The 7739-nt window shown below is 37.5% G+C and overlaps 1 pseudogene; it reads left to right on the top strand.

The window, feature by feature from the left end:
• The first annotated feature begins 595 nt into the window (after positions 1–595).
• LOC113324384 lies at positions 596–7521 on the top strand (annotated as a pseudogene).
• Positions 7522–7739: the final 218 nt, after the last annotated feature.

The following is a 7739-nucleotide window of genomic DNA, read 5'->3' as shown; positions in this document are numbered from 1 at the left end:
AGCTTACAGGCCAAACTCCCATATTGAGTTATCTGATGCCCTTGGCTTTGGCTCCTGTTGCTTGGATACTTTGCATGCTGCTGACCTGCCTCTGCATCTCTCTCTTCGGAAACTCCTTTCTACAACCAAATTATGCCTTGAATCCAGAGATTTCCATCTGGTCATTGGATTTCGTTAAGTGGTGGACTCTTTACAAAGTCCAACAAGTTGCTGGTAGAGTTCTTGGTGTGCATTTAAGAGGAACTGTTTTTCTAAAATTCTGGTTTGAGATGCTTGGAGCAAAGATTGGATCATTGGTGTTGCTTGACACTATAGACATTACAGACCCATCTCTAGTTTCAATTGGTGACGGGTCCGTAATTTCTGAAGGGGTTTTGATTCGAAGTCATGAGGTGAAGAATGGAACCTTAAGTTTCCTCCCTGTGAGAATTGGTCGCAAGTCTTCAGTCGGTCCTTATGCTGTAATTCAAAAAGGAAGCATTTTGACAGAAGATTCCGATATTCTTCCCTTGCAGAAAACTGATGGAGCAACTTTGATATGCACAGACAAGGCAAGTAAAATGAACAAAGTAAGTAGATGATTCTGAGCTTGCTTTTATGCTTCTTTCAAGTTCAGCCCGTAAACATAGGCTGCAGAGAAATATAACTAATTTTGTTACTTGCAAAATGCAGGGTGAAATGATGTCTGAATTTGAGGATAAGACATCAAAAGAACTCGAGTTTCTTTACCATTTGGCAGGGATTTACATGGTAGGCTTCATTAGTTCTCTTTCCGCTGCTATTCTCTACTGCTTCCACCTTAAAGTGTCTCAGACCCCTGCTTCCCTTCAACACTTCACGTTTCTTTGCATTGGTGGGGCATTTCATTAGTTTCCATTCACTTTAATTGCATATGCTGCCTTGTTTGCAACAATCCCTTCAAATCCAGCTACATTTGCTCTCTCCGTGGGCATGATTTACCTAGTTCATGGTCTCATTCTTAGCTTTCTTACCTGCATAGCGACTCGGTTCTTAGCTGGGAAGCCAGATTTCCAAAGAACCCAATTGAAAATTTGGTTCCAACACCGGATCATTGTATTTTGCCACTTAAAGTTCACTCATCTTCTATCTGGAACAGAAGCAATTTGCATTTATTTACGATTATTGGGAGCTAAAGTTGGGAAACATTGTTCTGTCAGAGCGATCAACCCGGTTTCTGACCCGGAACTGATTTCAATTGGAAATGGTGTACATCTAGGTGATTTCAGTAGGATAATTGCTGGGTTCTACTCATCTAATGCAAAATTTTGGTCCAAAAAAGTGGAGATACAAGATAATGCAGTTGTTGGCAGTCAGAGCTTGATCCTCCCTGGATCTTTAATCGAAAAGGATGTAATTCTTGGAGCTCTTTCTGTTGCTCCTACAGATTATGTACTTCAAAGCGGTGGTGTCTATGTTGGGTCTCATCAAAGACCCATTATGGTTAAGAACTTACTGTCAAACCATTCTTTGGACGAACGTATCGAAGAGATGGACATAAAGTATAAGAAGATAGTAGGAAATCTTGCCGGAAATTTGGCTGTCACTACAATGAAAGTCAAATTTAAGTACTTCCACCGAATTGGTGTGGGTGGGAAGGGAGTTCTAAAAATGTTTGATGACTTACCAACTGAAACTGGCAGACCACGTTATTTTCGGTGCTGGAAAGAGTTTCCCTGTCATTGTTCGACATAGTAATAGCTTGAGTGCTGATGATGATGCCAGAATTGACGCTCGTGGTGCAGCTATACGCATACTTAAAGATGATGGCAGCAACGCACTCCTTGATCTAACACTTAAGACAGGTAAATCCTTTGTTTGTTTTGTGCAAAGAAAGCAGCAATAAATGAGTAACATGCCACAATTACTGCCAACCCTCGCACTTGTTTCTTGTTGTTTCACAGGCAAGGCTTTCTATGCTAGGACAATTGCTGATTTTTCTATGTGGCTTGTTTGCGGGATGCCTGCAAGAGAGGAGCATGTGAAGAGGAGTCCTCATATACGAGATGCTGTATGGGATTCCCTTAGAAATGCAGACTCATACTCTGAGTTACATTACTACTCGAATATTTGTCGGATCATTAGGTGCAAAAGCGGTCAGGAAATGTACGTAAAATTCAAGATTAGACCAATCAATGAAAATATAGGGGAGGAATCAGGAAAGGTGGAACCAATCGGGATACTACCACCAGAGACGGGTGCAATCCCAAGGGACCTTAATGACACTAGGCCACTACTCTTCCTAGCAGATGACTTCCAACGCCGAGTCAACTCTCCTGGCGGGGTTCGGTACATCTTCCAATTACAATACCAGGTAGTCCCAAACGACGAAAATGAACGTGATACCATTCTAGATTGCACTCGTCCATGGGACCAAGATAAGTTCCCGTTCATCGATATTGGTGAGATTGTCATCGACAGGAATCTCAACGCAGAAGAATCACAGCGTCTAGAGTTTAATCCATTTCTGCGATGCCACGACGTGGATGTCATTCGAGCAACTTCATGCTCTCAAAGTGCGTCTATCGATCACGGCCGGTCGTTAATATATGAGATTTGTCAGCACCTAAGAAATGGCACACCGCTTCCGCAATCGTGGAAATATTTCTTAGAGCAATCCGATGTGAAAGTCGATCTTTCTGGCTGTCCAATGGCTTCATCAGTTTCATCAAAGAATCAGGAAAGTCAAGAGCAGAAGACAGTACTGGTACTAAAAAAGACTTGGTATCTAAGTTTATGGTCCGTTTTTGGCCAACCATTACTACAGACACTTTTCCCTTATTTCATATTGGGATTAGTCGTTTTTCAGCCACTGAATTGGGTTCTTTGGATGAAGGAAAACAAAAAAGGAAAATTTCTTGTTTGGTCCTAGGCCCATATAGTTATTTATAGTAGGGTCCAACCAGAATTTTTTTTATCCGGAGGTCCAAAATTAATTAAAACATGGAAATGTCCATAATGCCCATTACTACCAAACGTGTGTGTTTACACTGCTTACAAATTTGAGTACATATCTGGTACACTGCTTAAAAATTCGAGTACATATTTGCTACACTGCTTACAAATTTGAGTACATATCTGTCTGAGTACATATCTGTCGTACTGCTTACAAATCCGATTATATATCTGAATGCTTACAAATTCGAGTACATATTTGCTGCACTGTTTCCAGGTAGAGTACAAATCTGTAAGAATCAATGATAAATAAGTTAGAAAACGTATTACATCACATACATTGTAGGATCATACAATGTAGCAACCCAACCTTCTATGTTCCCCCAAATCCATTTGCAGCACACCTTCTTTCAAACACATGTCACAACCAATTTGTAACTTCATCAAGACCACCACCGATTTCACAAGCTTGCAAATCTGAACCAACAATAACTCATGTTCTTATCATTCAAAATCTGTCATTTCTTGCAATAAGTTCTGAACTGCAGCTCCAGATCATCTCCATATCCAATTCCAGTACTGAATCAAACGTAACAAAGAGCATCTATTTCAGTATTTCATATACGTACTGAATCAAACATAACAAGGAGCACTTCCTATGAGTATGCGATATATGTACTGAAGATTCATGAACTACAAATCAACAGTATGACAACAACAAGTGACAGATCTATGAAAAATAAGAGAATCGAAAGACATATTACAGTATTTCACATAAGTACTGAAGGGTAAGACTAAAAAAGGAGCAAAAACACAGCAAATAACACTTCCTATCAGTATTATACATACATACTCATGGATCGAACCAAAAAAATTGGAAAAACTTCAAATAAAACAAAATTAGAAGAGTTTTGTATCGGTACGCCATATATGTACTGTCAATTCATACACGAAAAACAACTGTAACAAACCTAAAAAATGTTATAATGTTGAACCAATGATAAATCACAAATAACCGCTACAGTTTTAGTTACCTGTAACCCTGGGAAAACAGCATTGTTAATCGCAGATTCCATATCAACCCAAAGAACAGGATCTTTCTTGAAGAAAATCATGCCACCTCTGGGACCTCGTAATGACTGCAAATTGAAACAGAAGACATAGTAAACAACATGACCCTTGAACCTAAACCAATAAAAACAAATGCTGCTTGTGTTGGTGTCAATAGTTGCAGTCTTGCAGACTTCATGAATGGGACTAGGTGTACCTTGTGAGTGGTGGTTGTTACAACATCATAGTATTCAAATGGGTCGGCAAGTACAGATGCAGCAACGAGACCACTTAAGTGAGCCATATCCATCATGAGAAAAGCCCCAACGGAATCTGCAATCTTCAAGAAACATAGCAGGAAAGGGAATTAGGTGTGCGTAATGGGTTAACTAGTCTGATTCTCTGATCACTAAGAATCACAACTGTTGACAATCAAAAGATATGTGTATACCTTTCTCATTCGAGGATAATCGAAATCACGAGGATAAGCACTAGCACCAACAATGATGAGTTTTGGTCGAAAGAGGGTGGCAGTTTTCTCAAGCATATCATAATCAATAAGGCCTGCAAGTGAATTTGGTAATGAATGCAAATTAACAACGAATTATAAATGAACAACAATAGACCACATAGTCATTACACAATATAAGAATGCAGAGCAGCACCTATTGATTCATCAAGACGGTAGGGCATCGATTCAAAATAAATCGAAGTCCCAGATACCCGTCTTTTAGGAGTCATAAATCCATGTGACAAGTGACCTCCATGAGGAAGATCCAGACACTGTGCCAGTTACATGAACAAATTAATACAACCCCATATTTTGAAAGGAGAGTTGATTACATCCCTTAGGGGTTCAAAACTGATTTCAAAAAATTGGAGAGAAAGAGAAAGAGGCCACAACTTACCATAATACGGTCATGTGGGTTGAGAAGTGCAGTGTAAACTTCAAAGTTAGCAGGAGAACCAGACAGAGGTTGGACATTAACTCCCCATTTCTTTGGGTCTAAGTGAAATGCAGCCAAAGCCCTTTGTTGACAAAGTGTCTCTAGCTCATCAATGTACTCATTGCCACCATAGTACCTACATTGCAGAATGAAATGATCAAATGCATTTCAATACAAATACAGGGAAAAAATACAACATTAAACACCATCTTTACCTTTTACCATGAAGCCCTTCTGAATACTTGTTTGTGAGACAAGAACCCACAGCTTCCATCACTGCGCGAGATGTAAAATTCTCTGAAGCAATGAGCTCCAAGCTGTTGAACTGACGATTCTTCTCACTATCAATTATTGAACGTACTTCAGGGTCTGCCTAACTTGAGAAGGTAATCTATCCGCAGTAGTAGTACCCAACTTGGGAAAAAAAAGTTGAAGAACCTTTAGTAAAAAGATTGGGTTGTTGTACAGAAACACCCATTATTGCAGCTCCACTGTATGCCTGCATCTTCTTCACAGTATGTGGTATATGTACTGAAGATTCATGAACTACAAATCAATAGTATGACAACAACAGGTGACAGATCTATGAAAAATAAGAGAATCGAAAGATATATTACAGTATTTCACATAAGTACTGAAGGGTAAGACTAAAAAATGAGCAAAAACACAGCAAATAGCACTTCCTATCAGTATTATACATACATACTCATGGATCGAACCAAAAAAATTGGAAAAACTTCAAATAAAACAAAATTAGAAGAGTTTTGTATCAGTACACCATATATGTACTGTCAATTCATACACGAAAAACAACTGTAACAAACCTAAAAACCATAAAAGCGTCAATCAAATCGATTTGATTATCAGAATACAATCAAAAAAAAAACAAATCAAAAGAAGAAAAACCGAACAAAATAATCAAACAAGATGATTAGAAAGCATACCTGGAAACAGAAAACAAATATTCTCCTCGTAAATCATAACGATGCACCATCTTGTTCTTCTTCATTCAAAATAAGCTAGGTTTCTGTCAATACAGGATATACGTACTGTTGTTTCATACAAAAAAACAAATCTAAAAACAACAAAATGGAACTATTATGATCAAAGCTAATAACGAAATGAACCAAAAACATGATTATTCACCTAGATCTAGTAAATAATCAAGAAATCAAACATGGAGATCAAAATCTTAATCAAACACCACAACGATTAGACAAAAAAAAAACAGTTTGTATCAGTATGCCACATATGTACTGCTGATTCATGAACTAAAAAATAATTGTAGGTAAAGAATCTATCAAAATAACATAATCGAGAGAGTCTTATTTCAGTATCGAAGATATGTACTTATGAATCAAACAACAACAAGTGATAAAACTAAGAACAAAACAGAATCAAAAGCAATTTGTATCAGTATGCAACATATGTACTGTTGGATAATACCCCTGAAATAACAAACAAGCACGATTTTGATAAAATAAAAAAGCGAAAACAACAAGATAATCAAATCGAAAGTTCAAATATGTTAAAAACATCATAATCTAACCAAAAAATTGAATAATTACGATCAAGAGTCATCAAAAACAAACCAAAACAAAAATAAACGCAAAAAACAAACAAAAAACGAAACAAGAAAGTGAAAACGTAATCAAAACAATCCGATCTTCACAGATTCAGTTGAAAAAAACAAACAACAACAGCAGAAAAAGATATTACATAACATACCTGTAAATCTTCAAAGAGATCTTCAGAAAAACTCTAGCTCGTAATCCAAAAGCAGAAACAAAATTTGAACAGAAGCAGAAAGAGAGGAGGAGAGCGGATCTCGGATTTTGGAAAAAATGGTGATTTTTTTTTAAGAAATATATATGTACTATCAGGGAATGGGTAGTTTGGGTATTTTTAAAAGTGGATTATGACATCCCGCACGTGTACCGGACCAGGGGATAAAAAATTTGGTCCAATTTCCTCTTTTTCTTTTTATTATGGACCTCTAATTACTGGGCTTTAGTGGATGGACTTGCCATTAACTAAGACTACCATAATAGTACCCATTGGTAATTCCTACAACAAAAAATTACAACTCCATATTTTGCTACCAATATTTTGGGTTTCAACAGGTATTCTAGCAGGGCTAGTTTGCGCTTTATTCAAGTGGATATTGGTTGGAAGAAAGCAAGAAGGGGAAACCATATATATTTGGAGTAGAGAAACCTTCATGGATACTACATGGCAAGCTTTAAGAACTTTGATCGGAGATTATTTTATGGAAATGACAAGTGGTTCGGTATTCTTCAATATTTGGATGAAGCAGATGGGGTCAAAGCTTGACTTTGACCAAGGGGTTTATGTTGATAGTATGGGAGCTCTGTTGAATCCCGAAATGGTGGAAATTGAGAAAGGTGGTTCTATCGGAATAGATGCCTTACTTTTTGGTCATATATATGAAGGAGAAGATGGCAAAGTGAAATTTGGGAAAATTAAGGTCTGTGAAGGTGGATTTGTAGGTAGTAGAGCTATTGTTATGCCTGGAGTTAGAGTGGAAAACCATGGGACACTTAATGCCTCGTCTCTTGCCATGAAGGAAGAAATAGTTAGACTTAGATGAATATAGACTAGAGTTCACACTTGCATTCTGTGATACCAAATGAACATCGCATGTACGAGTTAATTTTCTATTATGAATGAAAAACCAGTGTGAACCGTGAAGTAAAGTCGATTACATTACCTTAGTTCTCCTCGATCAGAATAAAATAATAATTTATCACCAGTTTTTTATCAGAAATGCTATTCACTGGCTGGACAAAAATATATTGACGTGTAATG

Source organism: Papaver somniferum, chromosome 11 (assembly GCF_003573695.1).
Source record: "Papaver somniferum cultivar HN1 chromosome 11, ASM357369v1, whole genome shotgun sequence".
Taxonomy (NCBI): Eukaryota; Viridiplantae; Streptophyta; class Magnoliopsida; order Ranunculales; family Papaveraceae; genus Papaver; species Papaver somniferum.
The sequence above is the reverse complement of the archived record's forward strand: the minus strand, read 5'-3'. Positions and strand labels throughout refer to the sequence as shown.